Consider the following 23,021-nt stretch of genomic DNA (forward strand, 5'->3'; position numbering starts at 1 on the left):
ATTTGACACCATATTAAATCTTTATCTTTTAGAGCATTCTGCTTTAGGGCTTTGATGTTTAGATGCCCTACTGCTTGGGCTATTCCCAGGGCTAGTAAGTCTAGGTATATCTGTCCAAGTTGTTTGTGAATATCTTCACTTGCATGAGCAGATAAACAGATGAATATCCAGCTTTAGATTCAAGATTTCTCTCTGTAGCAAACTGAAAATATTCATCCCCTTCCTCTCCTCCCTCTCTCCTTCGTGCTCCTATATTTATTTTTCACTGAAAATTCTAAGATACTTGGTCTTCCTAAAGTCCCTGAGAGTTATATCTTTCCAGCTGTAATTGTTTGTGTATGATTGGCTCAGGGAGTGGCACTATTAGAAGGTGTAACCTTGTTGGAGTAAGTGTGGCCTTGTTTGAGTAGGTGTGTCACTGTGCTCATGGACTTATCCTTGTCCTAGCTGCATAGAAGCCAGTGTTCTCCTAGCAGCCTTTAGATGAAGATGCAGAACTCTCAGCTCCTCCTGTATTATACCTACCTGGATGCTACCATGCTCCTGACTTGATGATAATAGACTGAACCTCTGAACATGTAAGCCAGCCCCCAATTAAATGTTGTCCTTATTAGAGTTGTCTTGGTCACGGTGTCTGATTAGTCCTAACAGACACCAGTTCAACGCAGAGCTGGCCTCACTTTGGATAACTATTCCCTTCAATTTTGCCTCCCTAGGGAACAATGTCTTATAGAGATTTTTAACCTACTTTTCAGATCTCAGGGATCATGGCCCTGTGTCACTTTTTCAGTGCCTCAAACTTGCCATTTCATCCATGTTGTTAAGTTTTTATATTGTTTGAGAAATATTAGTAAATGTGCTTCTTGCTGCTTCTCTGTGGCTGGGTGCTCCCTAATGGGTTCCTTATAGTACAAGACATTGTTAAGACATTTGAAGACAGCAAAAGAGGTTTGGGTGAAAGAGGTTCTTGGGAGATGGCTGTCAGTCAAGAACCTGAGTTCAAGTTTCAGAACCCGTGGTGGTACATCCTGTAATCTTAGTCCTGGGAGTGCTAAGACAAGCAGATTCCCAGGGCTCACTGCTTAGCCAGCCCAGCCTACCTGGCAAGTTCCAGGTTGGGTAAAGACATTGTCTCAGAAGTAAAGATGGAAAGCACCTGAGTAACAGCACCCAAAATTGTCTTCTGCCCTCTGCACATGTGTGCAACTGTTACATGGGTGTAGGTTTATTTTAAGGTGATACATGATTGAACACTAGTGAAATAGGCGGAGAAAGTTCTAGGAGGGCGGAAGAGGAGGCAGGAGGCAGAGATTGACAGAAGAAGAGATTCTGGAGGCAACATGGAAGCTGATGTATATGTTTCTCTTAGCACATCTGTAGCTTGATGAGTTGTTATTATTACTTCTAATGGTTTCTATGGGTCTATTTATCTGATATAGATGAGCAGTTTACATATTTGATCATTGGTTGTAAGCTTATTGTGTAGAGGGTTTGTGGATTGAGAATTTAACATATAAACCTGTTTGATAAGTTACCAGGTTGTGGAGTTATGTTTGTACCAGGTGGTAGAGGCAAGGAATATGCATGGGCAGTAGTATCCACCTGGGACAGAAGCAGCAGGGGCGGTAGAGTGAACTGTGCCTGAGTTCTTAGAGGCAGCATAGAGCGCCAAGTTAGAAATCCCCACAGTGCCAGATGGCCCCATGCAGGAGCCAGCAAAGCACAAGATAAAAGGTTAAGCCACATTTTAATATTTACTACAACACATGGGTGTACCCGTATACACACACATGCATGAAGAAAACAGTGTATATACCATAGAATATTATTTACCATTAGAAGGAAAATCCTGCCACTTGAAACAACGTAGATGATCCTGGAGGACACTATACTAATGAAGTATTAGCTCACATACTAAGGAAGAAGAAATACTTCATGATATGACTTACATGAAGAATCTAAAAGAACTGAACTCAGATAAACAAAATCTGGAATAAAAATGGGGAGGAGGAAATGAGAAGATTATGAGTGAAAGGGTACAAAGTTCTAGTAGATGAGATGAGCAAATCCTAGAGATTCGTGGTCTAGCACAGTGCTCAGGTCTAGCACAGTTTTCTGGCCTAGCATGGTGCCTTTATCCAGCAGTATTTTACTGAATTTTAAAATTCAACAAAAAGGGTAGTGTTGATTGTTCTCTGTACTAAATAACAGTGATAGTAATAATAGCAACAACAAAGGAAGAGGGCAGAAGGAACATGTTGACCCCAATGCTTTTGTTAATAGCACAGATTGCAGCAATAGTTTCACGGGTATATACTAAGCTCTAACCTTATCAAGTTGTATAAACTAAATATATACTTTCATATGCAAATTCACACTTACATAATGATCATGCATAATAATGTGTTAAAATAATTGAACTACATTTGAAATCAAGTGTTTCATTGTCCAACTAATACCTAAGGTAGCGTTTGATCATAGGTGATTAGGTGGGTATATGCTAGAATGAGACTCCTCCAATCTCATTCTACATTGTGCAAGCTTCGTGAGCCTGCTCCATGTTCTCGTCCCTTCTTTTCCTCTGCTTTCTTATCTATAAAATGAGTTATGATATTGTATAGAATTTTTACAAGCATTAAATAATCCACAGTGTAAAGAACTATATCTATCATCTATTGCTGAGTAACTGACCTTCAAACCAAAATACCTTCCCAAAAGGTAGAGAAGTAACAGGAGAACCATTTTTTTTTTCAGCTTTCAATGTGATAGGTCATATTTTGGCTGTTCTGAAAAGTTCTTCCACTAATCTCGGGGCTGCTTACTCACACATCTGCCGTCAGTGACTGATCAGCCAGCTCATCCTCCTTCTGGGACTCAGCTCACAGTGGAACTGCTCTGCTGGGGGAAGCAAGTAGTCCGTGTGTCCTTCAGCTTCCTCCCAGATAGCCTGGGCTTAACAGAGTGTTGAAGGTTTCAAGAGTATTAACATAATAGCTGTCCCACTCAAGCACCTTTTGAGCCCGCCTGTCTCACAGTTGCCATTTTCCCAGAATGAGTCATATGACCTAGCCCAGTGTCAGTGAGAGAGGAATAGAGACTGAGGGAAAATATGTAGATGGGCTTCAAGCTACCATAGGCACTCAGCAAAATGGTTAATATTTAATATCTGGTTATTTTAATATACACAAAAATAACAAGCATATTTTTTCTATTTCTAAGCAAAGGGCAATCATAAAAACTATGCAGATGAGGTACTAACTGTTAACTCTGTCTCATCAGTACACTGTTATAGCTCAAACATAAATCTTTGCCTTGATCCAGCTGATCTTTCTTACTCTGCTTCTGTGTACTTTTTAAAATTTTAGGGGCCATCTCTTGCCTCTAGTTCCACAATCACATTCTGCTGCAAAATTTCCTCTCTCTCTCTCTCTCTCTCTCTCTCTCTCTCTCTCTCTCTCTCTCTCTCTCTCTCTCTCTCTCTCTCTCTCTCTCTCTGCACTCTTCAGTGGGAACACTTGTATAAATCACCCAGAATGTTGGCAAGAAAAGAGCTACTTCTGGGCTGAGAGCATTTTGAAAAGAAAAAAAGAAAAGAAAAGAAAGAAAGAAAGAAAATTCTTCCCTGCTACCCAGAAGTCATTTACATAGGTTAATTCCTGTGGGTTAAAATCCATGGCACCCCCTTTGCTGCAGCAGCAGCTGTGGGAGAGTCCCTTCTGTAGCGCAGCAGAGAGATTATTGCTGAGGCATTTTATGCATACTTATATGCAGGCACTCTTGGCAACGGAAATGCTATTTATTGCTCCTGTCTGAAGAGTCCTCCCTCCCAAGATGTGTTACTCTTCTGACACCAAACGTCACATTTATTATCCCAGTAAAGTATTGCTTGAATCTTCCTGAATCAAGCACTCATCTGCAAATCATTGCTCAATCATTCTCTGGCCCTCCATTGCCAAACTCGATTCAACCACAGATAGAGTGTGCATATCCCACACGTCTTCACTGAACCTCAATAACCTACAAGTCACCTACTTCACAGTGGCAGATGATTCATTGAGATATTAATTTTACTTTGTTCTTTCGGCTGTAGGTGAATATAGGGTAGGAAAGGGACATTTTCTTCCCCTTGATCTCTCTTCCAAGAAGAATAAGCAGGTCCCTATGATCAGCCTCCCTTGTGGAAATCATTGTAGTAGCTTGGTTCTTTTTCAGAACTTCTCTTCAGATGAGACCCTGAAGGCAAAAGTCCTGCTACTTGTAACAACCTTAAAATTTGAATTTGGTAACAAACTGGTGATTGGAAAGCAAGAGGTTCATGGCCTGAACTCCGAAGAAAGAGGAAGAATGAAATAATGGGAGGGATTTTGAGGGCTGGAATTCACAGATGATCAACTTGGATCCTACTCCCATGCAAGAGCCTAGGAGTGTTAAGACCCGTTGAGTGGAGTGGTAATGTATGATTAACAGCTCTCATTACCTTACAGCTATGGCTAAATTTGATGCATTAAACTATTCATATTTAAACAGGCCAAGTAGGCTTAGATAATGAGCAATTTTTTAGCAATAGTAAGATAAAATAAAGATCCAAGACTCATTCTCTAAGCTTTTGACATTTTCCAAACCCTGGTAGGGGGCCAGCTTCATACCCATTTCTTTGTCCTATATGCCTGCAATTAGGTTTCTTTATAGCCATAACATGAGCAAGCGGGGGAGGAGGGACATGTAATATTTTCTTACATCCTAGCCAAAATACACAATTATACTGATGTAAGTGTAATTATCAAATTTCTGTTAGCTTATCTCCTTAATTATTTCCCATCCTTAATTTTGGAAGGGTTCAAGCTAGTCATCAAATGTCAGTGGAAAACAAAGATATTCATACAGTAGTAGCCAAATGTTGATGGGAATCTCAGATGTCAAGGCTAAAGTCTCCAGATTCAACACACAGTAGCTAGGAGACACCAGTGGGCCTGAGAAAGAGAGGATTCAAATGTTGTTATGGCTCCAAACACAATTACAGAGAAATGCTGCTCCGACTTAGCATCAAAAATTCTCCAAAGGTTCTAGTTGGCTCTCTCTTCTAGCCCAATAGTAATTTCCTTCCAAACATTTTGCATTATAGAGTCTCTATGCCCTAAAATCTGAAAATCCAGCTGTGTGCACTTGCCTCTCACATCAGTGTTACTGGCTTTCATACAGCCAACCATCTGGCTGATGAAGCATCTAGCAGACTGGAGTCCAGTAGACTGTCCCCTGCTGTTTTCACATGAGCATTATAAAATCTACTCACACCAACATGGGTGGTTGACTGTGACACAGTCTTAGGAGAAATTAGAATGTTAAGGGAACTCAGGCATAATTTCTGATGACCATCACAGGTTTCTTCTGGTAGAGGTTGAGGTGGATCTTCGTGTGGTATTTCATGACTTTCAAGGCTATTTTTGGTCATATTGTTTCTCCAGGAAGTTCACCAAGATGACAGAAAATCTTGAGTATAAATGGTTGCATTATAGACTTGGTAGCATTTCTTGGATAGTTTCTTGTTCTGTGAACAAACTGTGTCTGTTCATTCACTGTTTGGAATCATATTTCTTCAAAAGGTTTTCTTTCTGTTTTTCTGCCTCCTTTTAAACACTATGTCTGTGAGTACAAATGTCCCACCCATCATCATTAACCATTGTCTTTGCCTTTCTTCCCCAGAGGTTCTATCATTTCTGACTGTAGAAGTATAAGGAGAAGAGAGAGACACATCAGCAAAGACAAGAAGGTGCAAGTGTGAGAGGGGTCAGCATGCTGGGGAGGTAGATTTGCAACCAGGGAATCTCAATTTTATATTTGTGCTGCTGCATACTGAACAAGTAATCTTTATATGCTATCATGTAAACTTTGTGCCTCAGAATGCTAAGCTACAACAAAGAAAAAAGGTAAGATCCTATGTAGGAAGCATCTGTGTAAACCAAGAAAGCCCTGTAGATAATATTTAAGGACATTTTAGCAAAGGGTTTTGAACTTCAGATCAAAGTAAAAATGAAAACAATAAAATGAGGAAACTAAAGAAAACTAGTTTTGGTTTTTTTTCATTCTTCCTGTGAGCACTGGAGTAAGTTTGGTTTAGTGACTTCATTACGAAAATGAATTCTCTAAGTAGGCTTCTCTGGCAAAATCAGAAACTCTCTCTCTCTCTCTCTCTCTCTCTCTCTCTCTCTCTCTCTCTCTCTCTCTCTCTCTCTCTCTCCCTCCCTCCCTCCCTCCCTCCCTCCCTCTCTCTCTCTCTCTCTCTCTCTCTCTCTCTCTCTCTCTCTCTCTGCCCCCCCACAGAATAAGAAAATTTCTCCTTCCCTCTCCCTCCCTCCTTCCCTTTCCCTTCCTCCTTCCCCTCTCCCCCTCTTTCTAGCTTCCCATCCCCCTTCTCCTCTCTCTTCTCCATTGCACAGTACCCTCTCTCCTTCTTCCCTCCCTTAAACCTTTCCTAGAAATGTAGAACTTGAGACAATCAGGTCTCCCTACCCTTCCTGCTCATTTCTCTGCCTATGTTTCCTGGACTGCCCAGTTGTTCTTCTCTAATTCTTTGAATCTGAAGAATATAAAAGTGTATGCACAGCTTTGCTCAGTGTGATGGTGCAAACCTGGTGCCTTCTTACTTTGCATTCATGGCACATGCGCTCCTCCTCCTGTAGTATTTGCTGATAGACTTTGCACTCCAGCTGCTGCAGTATTTAAATCAGTGATTCAGTGCACAGACCATACGATGTGCCACTACACTCCAACAAGCAAGGTCTGTCTCTCCGTGGGGACAGAGGATCTAAGCATCTGTCATTCCCCTCCCGTCGCTTATAATTAACCACACACCTCTTTACACACATAAATATTTATGTGCAAAAATACAACTCCCTAGTGCTTTAAGCCAATCTCTATTCCCCTCAGTGAGCTTTGAAAGCTTCCAAAATAATTTTTTCACTTAATTCAAACTCTGTGGGTTTTTTTTTTTTTTTTTTTGCAAAGAACTTGTAAGAGGCAGTTATATTCTGAGAAAATAATTTAAAATCTCAAACTTAGAAGTATGATGCATGCATATTTTTAGAATGTAAACCCCATGAGGGAGAATCTTTGCTTATTTCATTGTTTTATCTCAAGTGAGGAAACCCTAGTGCATAGTATGAGTTAGACAAATATTTTTTAAATGTTAAATGACTGATGTGCAAATTCCCTAACTACAAAACAAGATTCTGTTCACAATGAAAACCTTATGCTGGGCATGGTAGCACATGCCTTTAGTCAGAGCATTTGGAAAGCAGAGGCAGGTGGATCTCTGAGATTTGAGGCTACAGGGTGAGTTCCAAAATAGTTAAGGCTTAATAAAAACCGCTATCTCAAAAAGGGAGGCAGTGAAGAAGAGAAAAAAATGCAAGACTCCCTGTCCCCACTCCCATGTGCACGTGTATGTACATACATGACTGGGAATCAGTTTTATGGCTTAGTGTATAGGCTAGGTAAAAAACAGCTAGAATTTTTAGACAAACACTGCAGAACTTGGAAATACTTTGATATTATTGAGAACAGAGAGAGTCAGGAATAATCACATGACATAATTATTGCTCATTCATTCAGTCATTCGAAACTAATCAAGGCTCACTATCTCCAAGCATTTTCACCTTAGGTACTAAAGCAATTATTTAAGGTTAAGTAATAACTGGACTTACTCTCAAGAAACTCTTGGCTTATTTATTATTTTCAAAAGGGGGGGTCTTTTCTGTATTTGGGGATTTATTGCCAGCTCCCTTGCCACTGGGAATCAAAATGCCAGAGAGCTCTTTAAATCTGAATCACTGAGGACCATGAAGGACCATATTTTCAACTTGATAGCCAGGCACTGCTATAAAGCTTGGAACCAGAAGTCTAGTGGAGCTCAAGCTACTTTGCCTGGTTCAGGAAGTACATACTCTCCACTATCAGGCACATTCTCTAAGTTTCTAAACTTCTGTGGTTAGTTTTTTGAAGGCTGCCTCAGACCTCATCAATTTCAAATAAACATTCCAGTGTCTCCATTAACCTGTCTTGCTCAGCACAGACTCCACACTGACAGGCACCTGCACATCCTCCTGCAAAGACTAATTAGGTCCTCAGTGCCCAAGATGTAGTCAGAATCCAATACCATCAGACTCAGGATGATGCTGCCTAACATTCCGAGTGTTTAGGTTTAATTATGCATCTGTGTAGTTTGATGCAATTTTCTGTGGACCACTGACATTGCACGTCTGCAAATGGTGTTGTTGACTCCCAGGAACTGTAAGGTTGATCCCCCAGTTGTCTCACCACATTTGAATATCTCCATAGATCTGGCTTCACCAGAAAGAGCCTTTGCATATTTCATTTCTCCAATGTCTTGTTTACTTCAACTGTATATTTACACATTTTTTCAATTCTAATGTCTTCCTGTTCTCGAATCTTTTTGTGTGATACAGCTCCTGATGCTCACAACCATTCTCTCTATTTTAGTATTCTTGTCAACCATCCTCCAATTCCTTATCAATTCTCCTTAAAAAATGATTTGCAAAAGTTTAATATTTAATCAGTGTGGTTTTATTCCATGCTTCAGAACTGGGTTGCTTTACCATTTAACTAAGTAAAGCATTACCACACATTGAGAGTTTGGTCGCATAGTAATGTTGATTATTATTCACACATTCTATTACGTTCTCATTCTATGTGGGAAAAGCATAGTAAATTTAGTGCCAGCCCCCCCCCCCAAATATTTTGACATTGTAAACATTGGCCACTAAGATTGATGCAAATACTCTCTTTAACATCTGGGAGGTTAAAAAAGCAGATTAATAATGATAGAGGAAAATGCCATTTAATGTCTTAATGTTAAACTGTGCATATTTGCTGTTAATCAAAACAATTTTTCAACTCAAAGTGATGGTACTTAATGTTCTGTTAATTATGCAAGGAGCTAATCAATTTGTCCCTTAAATGGTTATTCAACTGATTAAGAGAAGCTAATCATCAGTTATGAAATCCATAAGGCACAGATGAGTCAAGTTTAAAATGTTTCTTTACTAACTTGGGGCCAATAATTCTTTTTCCTTGAATTACCTCTTATTTTGGTTGGGAAAACTTATTTTCTTTCCTTAAATATATGTTTTCCTCTTACCTGTGAAAATTAAAGCCTAGTTTAATTAAGCATTTAGGAATCAAACCATGGGTAATGCTATAATGGCTTCAATTTCTCATTTAATTTCTAAGGGACAGTAACTAGGCGAGAGAGTTATGACTTGACATTAACCATAAGTTGCTGAGAGCAGGCAATATTGCTCAGAAGGTAAGAGCCACCAGGCTCAGCAGCCTGAATTCAATCCCCAGAACCCGCATGGTGGAAGAAGCAAACCAACTTCCAGTAGTTATCCTCTGACTTCCACATGAGCCATGGCAGATACCTCCCTCACTACATGTATGTATACATGTGTCATGTGCACACACACACGCACACACACACACACACACACACACACATACACACACACACACACACACACAATAAATAAATGTAAAGAATAAGTTGCCGTAAATTAAATCAGGCAGTTTAGATACTTAACTCCCCATAATACTATACAAAGGACATAGGTATGCTAATTGCTCAGGCCTCTAAACTTATCTGGAGCTCCAGGTATACTTCAGTGACAGAGCACATGCTTAGTATCTGTAAATGGCTAGGTTTGACTCTTGGCATCACAATAGGAACAAGATCTAATAATAAGATCATTTTTATCTGGACATACTCATACATTCAAGAAATATCCATTTTATGGCAATTACTATGCTAGACACCAAACTGTAAAGAAACATCTGGTACAGTTTTTGACCTTACAAAATGTACTAGAAAATTAAAAAAAAAAAAAAAAAAAAAAAACTTGATAGAAGAGTCAACTAAAACAAAAGAGACAAACAAACATTTTGGAAGGAAGATAAAGAGTTCAAAGCCAGCCTCAGCTATATAGAAACAAAAGATAGAAAATTCAGAGAGAGGAAGGGGAAGGGTAAAGTAGACTGATGGACACATAGCAACATGCCCTGACTGACCTATCAGACATTAACAGGTAGTGGGAAAAACTAACTATGTTAAGGAAGAGAATGATACTTCAATAGCTAAATTCAATGGTCTGGCTATTTATGTCTGTAGCTAATCCTCGTTTGACCTTGAGAGTAACTTAATCTTTTCTTTATATTTCATCTTCCCCATCTGGAAAAAAAAAAATCAGTGAAAATGAGAGTAACCCCAAGGATTTCTTTACTTAGATTCCAAATGCAAGATACATTAGTCAATCAGTTAGTCAATGAATATTATTGATTATCTATTGAGTGCTCTCTAGAGTGCCAGGCCCTGCTGGAGGCAAATAGAAGAGAAAACAAAGTGATCACTTTCTTCAATTAGCTGCCACCCCCCCCCCCTTTAAAAAAATCCGTATTTAGAAAAAAAAAGGATGGATGGGTGAATGGGTGAATATTTATTAGGTGGTTAGGGTATGTCAGGCACAAGCTTTGTTGGTTGTCAGGAACTCCCATGTGTTATGTACCCTATTTAATAGTGAACAAATGTATGTCATCAAAAGCTGGACTGCAGTCTTTGAATGGCTACTTAAGATTAAAGTGGAGACATTTGAATTCTGATACACTTACCTGGAGGAACCCCAGGCCTGGATGTGGTGCTACTGTGGAGCAAGTAAAGCTGAACAGAGAGCAGCACAGTGGAGGAAAGGGATGATACCTAGAGAAGACGATGAGCATAACAAGTGAGCACAGTGTATTCGTGGGCAGATGCTTTTCCTGGACCAGATACCTTATGGACTCATGGTGGGAGGCTAGTGGTGGACTTGGGAAGCCGGGTAACAACTTTGCCAGAATGTCAGTCTAGGATAACATATGTAAAAAGGTAGGGAATATTTGAAATAGGGAGAGTTTGAGATCCCCTGAGTAGGAAGCCACTGTGATAAAGGAGGCTGAAAGGATAATAGTTCAGATAATGGCAAAGTGACTGAATCTCCGGCTATAGAACCTGGACCATCAGCATATGGCTCTCCTGATATAATGCTTCCAATTTCTATAATATCCATATCACAGTTACTACTATTATCATTTACAGAATAATCAACCACTTAGACGTTTTTAGATCTCTTCTTTGATTTATTGAGCTTGTGGTGACAGATAGGTTATTCAATATAAACTGCTAATTCTATTTGCCTATGAAAGGATATTTTTAAAACTCAGAGCTATTGTTTATTTGCCCATCCTTTGTTTCTTCACCCTCTTCCTATTGTGTTTTACTTCAAGGTTGAGTTAAATCCGAGTCAGCAAAGTAATACCATTAATCCATCTCCTTCTTTCGGTTTCCAGGCACAGTGAGAGCCTGGCAGAGATGAAACAAGGCCAGGAGTTCTGTGGGTAGTTAGAGCTTTCCCTGGGATAAGCTCAAGGTCAAAGATAGAAAGAATCAAGATGAGAGTTGCTGAAGCAACTTGCCACTCTATACATCTGCTAAAGAAAACCATGGAGAGAGAGAGAGAGAGAGAGAGAGAGAGAGAGAGAGAGAGAGAAAGCAGAGGTAAGTGAGCTCTCCATGGCTGCAGGCTCTGTAACCTACTATGACATCTAGTAGGAAAGGCCTGGGTCGCATCCAGACATGGGCTGTTTTACAGCTGCCTCTAGACTATGAGGAGACTCCCATCAGCATCACAGTAGAAACGTCTATCTTCCCCCCTTCCTCCTCCATGTGCCACTCTCTGAATGCCTGCACTCTAACTCGCCTGTTGCCAAAACCAGGCCCCATTCAATATGTAGACAAGAGAAATAAGTTCTTCACAGTATCTTAGTTAAGGGAGAGAATCGCACAAAAACACAGGAAATACAATTTCTCTGCATATTGACAATAATGGAGCAGATACACTTTTTGGAAATGGAGTGCACAGAAATCCCAGCCAGCATGTTTCTTTCATTATTAGTTTTGTCCGTGGCCAAGGACTCCCTTCTTCCCTATACTGGTAGACCTACATTGAGTCACTTTGATCAAAACACAATCCCTTAAGATCCAAGAGTCAGTGTGGTATAACCTTCATGCTTCTTATCTGTCATCAGAAATTCAGTGGATGGGGAGCCTTACCATTATAACCACAGCTTTATCAATCAGAAATGGCCTTCTGGCCACTGCACACAACACAGCAAGAGTGAGGTGTGCTACTGTATTGAGGGTTAGAGGAGAAGAAAGATCACTGAGAGTCTAGACCAAACTTTCTAAATCTTTTCAATTTTTTGTTTTTTTGATTTCCAAGACTCACCCCCCCACACACACACATACATCTCTTTTCTATTTTATAGCAAAAAATCCCTACTCTAGTTTCTTATATTTCTTCTATTTCAGTCACATATCAAAATATTAGTAATATTACTAAGTCCATAAATATTTTTACTTGGAAATACTGTAGTAATGAAACAGGGTATGGAACAACCCAAATTATGATTATAGCATCTTTACAGCGTCCTAACCACATTCTGGGAATGATTTTATAATAGGAAATGGCTAGTTCTTACTAAATATTGTTTAAATTCATTCATTTAGAACTAATCCTTGAATTACTTAGCTTTTTAATCAAGGTAATCTTGAAGTAATAAATTCCCATTAGGTAGCCAATAATAACTCTCTATCAGCTAATCAATTAACTTCCTTGCTTGAGTTCTTATATACACAAGAAGTTTATATAGAGAGAGAAATGGAGGCTGCAGTGACAGCTTAGTCAGCAAAGTACTTCCTACAGTATGAATTAGCTCCCCAACACTCATTGTAAAAAGCTGGGTACAGATCCCAGTGCCTGAGGTAGAATACCTTCCTATGATATTTTGGTGAGGGTAGAAGCAGAAACACCTCCTACCATATTCAGGCTATTGCCATTGCTCTTGGTTTCCATTGGAATCACAAAATAAGACCCTGTGGCTAAAGATACCACATATTCTGGTTGCAGGATGTAGAGAAATTAAGTTGGAGGTAAGATAGTGACTTCCTCTTTGGGTCTAGCTATCATTGTTGAAAGGTGTTACGAGGTTTCAACTCCCTTACCCAGCTATGACCTCTGTGAGCTACAGTACTGACCTGCCAGGCTTGTGAATAGCCAACTGCTTTCTGACTGGATTTAAGGCCCACTTACAGAGGTGCAAACTTATCCCTGGTACTATAAAGATGGTCAAATGCCCATAGTGGGAAAAGCCATAGGCTCTAAAGGGGACTCTACTCCTATTGTTTTGCTAAATGGGCAAAACAAATTGTTTTCCTTCTAGATATTTATGTTTATACTCAGATTAGTGCTACTCCCATTCTGGGTCATAAAAGCTTCTCTTGTGATGGACAATATTTAATAGACTCATATTGGCCAAAGTACTAAGAATATATGACTCTTGAGTTCTTAGTTATAATTGAGACATCTACAGTTCCCTTTCAAGGTTCAAGGAACACTGTAGAAAGAATAGAGGAGCCTGAGGATGGAAAGAAATGTAGTGTGATGTTGGTTCCTGAACATGACAATAGCTGCTGTAACCAGGAACTGACAGCAGGAATAGTACTCTGTACCTGAGCTGTCCTGGGCCCATCAATATTCTGTCATGGATGAGGGGATCCATGTCATCCCATCACCCCACCAAAGAGCTATAGGCAGTTAATAGTAGCTAGAAGAGGGGAGAATGTTCTTCAGTATTCTTCAGTGTAGCTGCCACTGGTAAGTTGACCTGGACCAAGTTTATGACCCTCCACATTTATGCTTATGCAAGCAAACCTAATTAAATGCAGTGGGACACACAAAGAAAACAGGAAACTAGGAGAAACTTTTTTTTTTAAAGCAAGAAGCTCCTTGAAGGAAGGGAGAGAAAAAGATAACGGAGAGGAATGTGATCAAGTGTGTGTGTGTGTGTGTGTGTGTGTGTGTGTGTGTGTGTAAACTTGTGAAATAAATTTTAAACTTTCAAAAGTGAAAAGAAAGAAAAAACGTCATTTGCCGTTTGGGGTAGCATACACTGGTAATCCTAGCACCAAGGTAGCAGAGAGAGGCAGATCCTAGTACTTGCTGGCCAACCAGACTAGAATAATGAGTGAGCTTCTGAGGAATGACAGTGGAACTGACCTCTGGCCTCCATAAATACATAAATTACAGAAGTGAAATGGAAAAAAACAGGCTCTCCTTTTTCATATGTGAAGTACAGTATCATGCACTCACAAATTTTGCTCCTAATATTATAGTGATGATTTAAAAGCAGAACAGGGAGCATATGGACAGAGATTTAATGGTTTTTAAATGCACTGGCTCTGTTCTGCATGTATGGCAAGAATACATTTCTGTGATTTTTCTCCTAATGCAGTAAAATGGCATTTTACTAATTAAGTGCTCCTCTTTAGCCTATTTTTTTAAGATTAAAATTGCTTTTTTATTTCTTTTGCCTCAGAGTGTTTCAGACACATGCTGCTACATCAGACACATTTTACACCCACATTAATCAAAGCACAGAGAAATGATTACTGAAGATGTGAGATTGATAACACTGTCTCTCTAGACATCCAAAGCAAATGCTGCATTGCATAGAAGATAATATTCAACCTGCATCTCCTACCTGGTCTCTTCTCACTACTCAGTGGATCCCTACTTTTATTTGTAAGCCAAAGAAACAAACCATTCAGGGTAAGAGAATCCTCTCCCTAGAAACCATGTTTGCTTTCATGCAGCAGTGATGACTATTATTACAAAATTCATTCACATCGGCATCTACCATCTTTTAAAAGCCTATTCAATCTTCACTCAAAAATATTTATTTGACATCTATTAAATCACAGATTAATTTATGGTACTGAGGATATAGAGTCATTTGTGCTTATATTCTATAGTATCACTATAAAATGAATTTCTTTCAGTGATGGGAATATTCTATACCTGTGCAGTTGAATATGGTTGCTACTAGCTACTGTGGCATCTTAGCACTGGAAATATGGCTGTTAGGATTAGAAACATATATTTTAAATTTATATTTATATAACTGCATATAGCTAGTATCTACTGCACTGCACAATACAATGCAGTTCTAGTGAATACATAAATATGTGATGTGTATATAACTATGTGTGTGCACATATGTGTGTTTTGAAGAATTAGTAATACATTCTAAATACATGAATGAATACAAAGAATCACACTATAAAGATAAACCAAAACAGGGTGATGTAATAGTTATTGGAAGCCTGCTTTGGAAGGACAGTGGCTGAACAAAGGTCTCTGTAAGCGTGACTTAACTCGCTGAGCTCTGAATGACAAGAATTCATACAAAGATGCAATGATGAGCCACTCAAGTAAAGTGGAAAGGCATTGGCTGTTCTAATTGAGTTTTAAAGAGGCCTAAATTGGGAATGAACTTATGTTCTAATACCAATGACGAGAGAAAGCAGAATTATTAGGGGTGGACAACAAAGGGAGACAAATGGGGTTACATGTGCCACCAGATCAGCCACCTAAAGCTATTGCAGCAAAACACCCATTTGCTGTCTTTAGACATGAATACAGTCTTTCCCAGTTGTGGAAGATGGGGGTAGGAAGATAAAGTGTCTGCAGAGTTTGCTTTATCCAAAGATTTAAGGTTCTAAACTATTCAAGCTTCTGGCTACTCTTGAAAGTTGATTCCTTGTCAAGTGACTATACTCCAAGAATTACTTTCCCCTCCACATGTCCTCTCTCTCTGTGTGTTCTCTCCTCCTTTCTCCCTCTGTGGTATCTCTTCTCTATGATTAAATGACAGTTCTTACATGATGGTCTTCACCTATCACAGAAACTGCAACTATATCAAGGATGATCCTGAATGTTTGAACTCTTCACTGTATTTTTAAGTAGAGTGTTTATCTGGAGGTCCTTTGTGTACGCTCTATTGTGATTTTGTTCTTTGAGGTTTATTTGTTTCTTTCTGATTTGAGATAGGATCACATTATAGCCAAGGCTAGTTTAAAACTCACTGTGTAGCCAAGGATACTTCCCATCCTCCTTCCTCTACCTTCTAGATGCTGAGATTATAGGCATATACCAACATACCCAACATAATTTTTTATAAGGATGCCAGCCATTTAATTTAGGATATAGCTTCATCTAATATGCCTCCTTGTGGTTATATTTGTAAAATCCTATTTCCACATAAAGTTACAGTTTGAGGTTCAGGTAGACTACACACAGAGAAACCCTGTCTTGAAAACACACACACGGGGGGGGGGAGTTTTGGGGGGGAAAGTGAGCCATTCTGGATAAAAAGGGGACCAAAATAATACAAAATAATAATAATAACAATAAAACAACAATAATAATAATAGAAGAAGAAACTAAAGTTTAGGCAAAACTGTTTGTAACTGGCAGAGGGGAATTTAAACCTAGGTATTCTTGCTACAGACCTATGCATTAATGTTTATTTTGATGCATTAATGTTTATAATATTTTAATGAACGAGCTGCAATGTTCATTAAAATTTAAAAGGAGAGTCTGAAGAGATGTCTCAGTGGTTATGGACACTTGCTGATAATGCCATGCATCCAGATTCAGTTCCCAGCACCTACAAGGTGCTGTCTGTGAGTTCAGTTCAATGGGATCATCTGACCTCCCCGCACTCAAGACATGAACACCATGCGCATACAGATTCAGGCAAAACATCTGCACATACAAAAACAAAAAATAATGTTTTAAAGAAGCTAAGAGATTTGATGGAGAGGGGAAACAGTAATAGGGGCAATTGTTCTATTTGATTTCTGTACTTGACTATTAAGGCAACCCTCATGTTATGTTTTACAAATGTTTCAATGGCCATCTGTATCTTTATCCAGTGCATGAATCATGAAGAATATGTTTACTTGGATACTGCCAGGCATCTATTTATGAAAGTTTTGATAAGCATTGTTAAAATTAGAACATGTCCAATGCAATATGGTGTGATGTATGTTTTTAATCCCAGCACTTGGGAAGCAGAGGCAGGGAGATCTCAGAGGGGGGGATCCCCTAAACGACCTGTCCAATATTTTCCCTAGAAAATACAGTTACCACAATCTTCCCTATTGTGTCTATGTACCATTGATTAACTTTTAGGTTAATTAAGACATAATGTATTTACATGATGGTAGTTTGTCATTGTCTAAGAAGTGTGAATATCAAATGCCTACCAAAAACTTATGTCTTGACTGCTTCATTCTGAACTGTTTGCACTACTTTGGGAGACTATGGAAACAGGAAAGATCTAGGTGTGGGTCATTGATGGTATCTTGTCTGCTCCCCCAGTCCTGCATCCACCCACCATCTTTGATTCCTGTCTGTCATTAGGTAGGCAGTATCTGCCATGTGCCCCCAATACTATAATAACCTGACTCACCACTGACCTAGAATCAACAGAGCCAGGATTATGGACTAAAATCTCTGGAATCATAAGCCAAAATAAATCTTCCTTCAATTTACAATATAAGGTATTTTGGTCACAGAGATAATACATCCAACTAATATAGAAAATTGGTGTCACTGTCCAAGAAGTAGGGTCACTGTTGTGACTAACCCTGACTATGTGATCATGATTTGAATATCCAAGCATTTGGAACTAGCTGTGGAGGAATTTAGAAACACTTGAAAATCAAGCTACAGAAACTCTAGAATGCTGTAAGCAGAACTTAATGTACAACTGTGACAGATACTCCTATAACAAGAGAAAAGAAATGCATAGAGTTAGGTTCTGGTTGGAAATGAAGGTTCCAGAAGGAAGTAAAGGCTCTGTTGTAACTGGACTGTAATTTATTATATTATACTCTAGCAAATAATTTGTATTTTGCCTGTGTCCTGAGACTTTCAGTAAGGCTGAATTTAAAATCAAGGGACTAGCTCCTGGCTGCAACTCCTGCTGTAGCTGCTCCTGCTCCCGCCGTCACTGACTCTAAGAACATTGCTGTGCCTCCGACATACACTGATCTTGGCAAGTCCACCAGGGAAAGTCTTCACCCAGGGCTATAGCTTTGTCTTAATAAAACTTGATTTGAAAATGAAGTCCAAGAATGGATTGGAATTTACCATCTCAGGCTCTTCCAACATGGAAACCACCAACGTGAACGGCAGTCTGGAAACCAAGTAAGACAAACTAGTCATGCGCTAACATTTACAGAGACGTGGAACAAAGACGACAGACACCCTAGGCACTGAGATACTGTGGAAGAGCAGCTTGCCCGTAGACTGAAGCTGACCTTTGATTCATCTTGCTCGCCTAACCATGGGGGTGGGGTGGGATAATGCTAAAATCAAGACAGTGTACAAGACGGATCATATCAACCTGGGCTGTGGTGTGGACTTTTACATAACTGGGCCCTCAATCCGAGGTGCTCTGGTGCTTGGCTATGAGAGTTGGCTGGCCGGCTACCAGATGAATTTTGAGACTTCAAAGTCCTAAGTGATGCATAGCAACTTCACAGTTGGTTACAAAATGGACAAATTCCCGCTTCATACTAATGTGAACAACGGGACAGAGTTTAGTGGCTCCATTTACGAGAAGATGAACAGGAAGTTGGAGACTGCTGTCAATCTCGCCTTGGGCTGCATGAACAGTAACACGTGCTTTGGGATAGCAGCTAACTATCAGGTCGACCCTGATGCCTGCTTTTCGGCCAAAGTGAACAACCCCAGCCTGATTGGCTTAGGCTACACTCAGACCCTAAAACCATATGCTGTCAGCCCTGCTGGATAGCAAGAACGTCAATGCGGGCAGCCACAAGCTTGGTTTAGGACTGGAATTTCAAGCATAAATGAATATGGTACAATCGTTAATTTAAAACTATTTAGCAGCATAGCCACCTTCAGAATTTAGTGTACCTTTTAATGTTATATGTTGGAGATTCGAGAGTTGATAAATACCAGGTTAGACCTCCAGGCTAAGGATGACTCGGCTTTAAGGTGTTTGCCATTTCAGAGGTACAGCAGGACCCCCATTCCAGGAAGGGTCCTTTTAGCTGTAGGCGTGGGTTGGGGAAGAGCCCCTCTAGAGATGCCAGGCTGCAAGTGGAAGCTGGGAACGTGTGGACCTTTTGTAAATCTGTATCCATCTCCAGATGAAATTGTGACTTCTGGAGCATTGAACACTGGTGCCCTGATTCTATCTGCTCAGAAGCATGCACACGCCTGCGTGAAAGGGAGGTTTCTAGACAGATCATCACACCCTGTTCCCGTCATGCCCTGTTCCCACCCTAGCCCATCAGTTACCTGTTTCCCACCGAAGGTAGTCTTTAGGGTGTGGTTATCTATTTCTTTTGTGCCGTTTTAGGGTGGAGAGGGTGGGCATAATGGAGCCAGTCATTCAGGACTTCATTCTTCCTTGTGTTATGATGTGGTTTTCTTTCTTCTATTTTTTTTTTTTTTTAATTCCCCTTTTTGCCATTGTACCAGAGAATGAAACAGCTTCAGGGTTCTTCAGCTCTGAGCTGAGCAGGTGATTGTGGTCACACTGAGACAACAATAGGGATCTCAACTGACTCCTCTTGTAGTCTCATCACTAGTTTTTAGCAGTTTAATGGGTACATTAGAGAGTCTTCCATTTTGTGTGGAATTAGATCCTCCCCTTCAAGTGCTGTATTTCACATCACTTAAAATAAAACTTGAATAAAGTAAAAATATAAAATAAAATCAAGGGACTAATGTGTTGAAATAAGCTTAAAGGTGGCATAGAATTCAGGTAATGGTATTTTTTTTCCTTTCAAAAGATTAATTTATTTGTATTAAAATTTTATACAATGTATAATTATCATATTCTTTCCCACCCAGCTTCATGTTCTTTTTCTCTCAAAAACAAACATAAAGAGAAAAACAAACAAACAAATTCGGGAGGAGACATAAAATATCAAAACAATCCTGTCCCTAGAAGCATTACAAGTGTGGCTACTTTGTCACATGTGCCTCGTTAGGTGGCAGAGAGGAGAGAGGCTACGTATTCTGACCTTTGAACACCTGAATGATTAGGAGCCGATATTCCTTGAAAATAAGCAAGCCTGAGAAAACCAGCAGTCTGCTGCCATACAGGCCCCTACTGCTCCCAGGAGCAAGAACTAGGAGATGCTGGAAACTAAAATAACCCTCCCTGAGACTGGGGGGCCCTAGCAAGGAAAAACCTGAGACAGATAACCCTCTCATGAAGCCACTTTGGTAGGCCAGATGAAGAGACAGTCTGAGATACCACCAGATAGACGCCATGGAGCCTGGACAGGGAGCTATCCTGAGACAACTACAAGTAGGGAACTACAAGGGGGTTCAGATTATGTCCCAGATGATCCCTGCCCAGAGCCATAATGCATAAGCTGGTCAGAGAACCTGGGTGCCACTAAGAGGAGCAAGTAAATGATTGAGAAATGAAAGAGAAAGATACAGAAGGATGTGTGCACATGAAGAGAGGCAGAACTGGAGACTCGAGGGGAGTGAGGAACAGCCTCCTGTGAGTAGCCAGTGATGCTACAAGGGACCATGGTAGGGCCTGTGCTACCAGCAGAAGCCATGTCTGGGTTCCTGACCATGCAGCAGCAGAAGTCTGTTACCATCAAAGGCCAGCAGACATCTCTGTTCTGGGCTGATGCCCGTGGACATGTTGATGTCTGATTGCTATACAGAACTGGCTTTACCCTTACCTGGGCATTGTGAGAAGAGCTGGCCCTGGGAACTCTCTCCACCCCTAGCAGGAGAGATGACTCCACCCCTAGCCAGCTACAGTACTCCTGTAGGTGGAGATGTGAGCATGAAATGCCTGGCCCTATTATTTGTCTCCCATGCACTGGTGCAGGTAAGAAGAGATACCCTCTTTCCTCTTCCCCCTCACCACCTGCAGCTGACAGAAGACTTAGTGCTGTGGCCATGAGAACAGGAGAGCTGTCCCTGCCCCTGACCAGCTGCAACACTCAGGAGAGTGGGCTCTGTACCTTGCCTGGGTAACACAGTAGTAGAGCTAATGCTGGAACTAGGAGCACAGGCAAGCTAGCCTGGAGGGCACAAGTGTGGGAGAGCTGGTCCTGTCACTTGTCTGCTGTGCTTCAGTAAGATGACAAGGGAGAGATGTACCCCTCTTCCCTTCCCACCTATAACAGGTAAGGCCCTGAGATCATCAGAGCAGGAGAGCTGGCCCTGTCCCTCACCTGCTACAGCACTTGGAAGAGTGGGCCCTGTACCTTACCTGGACAGCACAGTAGAGCTGGTCCTGGTAGTGGGATTGCTGGTGAGCCAGCCCTACAGAAGAGCCAGCTGGCTGATCAGTTCAGATAACCTCTCAGGCTCAGATGCAAGGCTTTGAATTGGCTCACCCCAACATCTCTGCCATCAATGAACAGCTGGCACACATAAAGGGGCTAGTCCTGCAGATCCAAAACTACAGGATCTCCATGACATAGGGCAACAACAGGATATCTCAGAGGTGTCCCAGTGAGGGTTAAGTATAGATAGAGTAGCAGAAGCCAGAGGCCTTGCACCAAACCTATGAATAGTTACATTGAATATTTGCAAAGAAAGAATTGTGGACAAAAGGATACACTGTGTGACACACTGACACACTACAGCTTCCATAACAAGATTTTTTTTCTCTGTTGTGGGGGAGATTGCAAGGTTAGAGGGAGGATACTAGGGGAGGGGAAAATGAGCAGCATTAGGGTGCATTATATGAAATTCACAGTAAACTAATTTAAAACGTTTAGGAAAATGATGTAAAGTATACACAAACTCGAGGAGTCTGTTTTGTGTTAGCCAACAACTTCTGGGTGTGGGGCCTACCCCGGAATGTGTTTGATATACCTAATAACATTCTACTAGAGAAAACTGATTTCCTCTTTTCCAGAAGGCATCAGTTGCAACCAGCTTCTTGATTAGGAGTGGGTCCCCCTCCCCTTTTATGTGCTGAGATTTCGTCAAGTTTGAATCTTTTCCTGTCTTTATTGTCACTGTCTCTGAGGATTCCTGTACATCAGCCATTTTGTGTCTAGAAGATGTTGTTTCTTTGGCACCATCTGTCACCTCTGGTTCTGACAATCTTTCTGCTTCCTTTTCCGCATAGAAACTTAGCCTTAAGGGTCAGAGTTTGATGAGAACCATTTAGGCCTGAGTGCTCCAACGTTTCCTACTCTCTGCAGGTAATTCAGTTGTGTATCTCTTTGCTAGTTATTATCTATTGCATGAAGATTCTCTAATGATGATATAAGATATACTCTCTATGAGTATAAGAATAGATCATTGGGAATCATTTTATTGCTGTTCCTTTAGCAGAGTAAATAGTCAAGTTTACTCAGAGAATTGGGGGAGGGGTTAAAAAGAGCAGAAAGATTTGAAAACTGAATTCTGTGACCAGAAAGTAGAAAGGTAGGGACTAAGAGAGTGAGGCCATTAAAGAATCTAGTGTCACTAATAAAGCATTATGCACTAGTATGAAAGTTGACATTAGATCATCTCAGGAATTGTCTAGACCCAATCCATTGTAGTATTGAGTATAAAAGTGTTTTTTTTTTTATTATTGGATATTTTATTTACATTTCAAATGTTAAGCCCTTTCCAGGTTTTCCCTCCGAAACTCCCTATCCCAATTCCCCTCCCCCTGCTTCTATGAAAGTGCTTCCCTACTCACCCACTCTCTCCTACCTCCCCACCCTGGCATTCCCCTACACTGGGGCATTTGGCCTTCACAGGACCAAGGGCCTCTCCTCCTATTGATAACTCACAAGGCCATCCACTATTACATTTGCAGTTGGAGCCAGGGGTCCCTCCTTGTGTACTCTCTGATTAGTCCCTGGGAGCTCTAGTGTGGGGTGGGGGACTGGTTGGTTGATATTGTTGTTCTCCCAATCTTTTTTAACTCCTTCAGTCCTTTTTTAACTCCTCCATTGGGGATCTTGTGCTCAGTCCAATGTTTGGCTGCAAGCATCCTCATCTGTATTTGTCAGACCCTCTCAAGAGACAGCTATATCAGGCTCCTGCCAGCAA

The 23,021-nt window shown here is 40.5% G+C and overlaps 1 pseudogene across 1 annotated transcript; it reads left to right on the top strand.

Moving 5' to 3' along the window:
• Positions 1–10,777: 10,777 nt before the first annotated feature.
• LOC308417494 (non-selective voltage-gated ion channel VDAC1-like) lies at positions 10,778–18,826 on the top strand (annotated as a pseudogene). Its single transcript has 2 exons — positions 10,778–10,883; positions 17,941–18,826. The product of its transcript is annotated as a non-selective voltage-gated ion channel VDAC1-like (transcript).
• The last annotated feature ends 4,195 nt before the right edge of the window (positions 18,827–23,021 follow it).

Source organism: Micromys minutus (assembly GCF_963924665.1).
Source record: "Micromys minutus genome assembly, chromosome: 1".
In the NCBI taxonomy this organism is placed as follows: domain Eukaryota; kingdom Metazoa; phylum Chordata; class Mammalia; order Rodentia; family Muridae; genus Micromys; species Micromys minutus.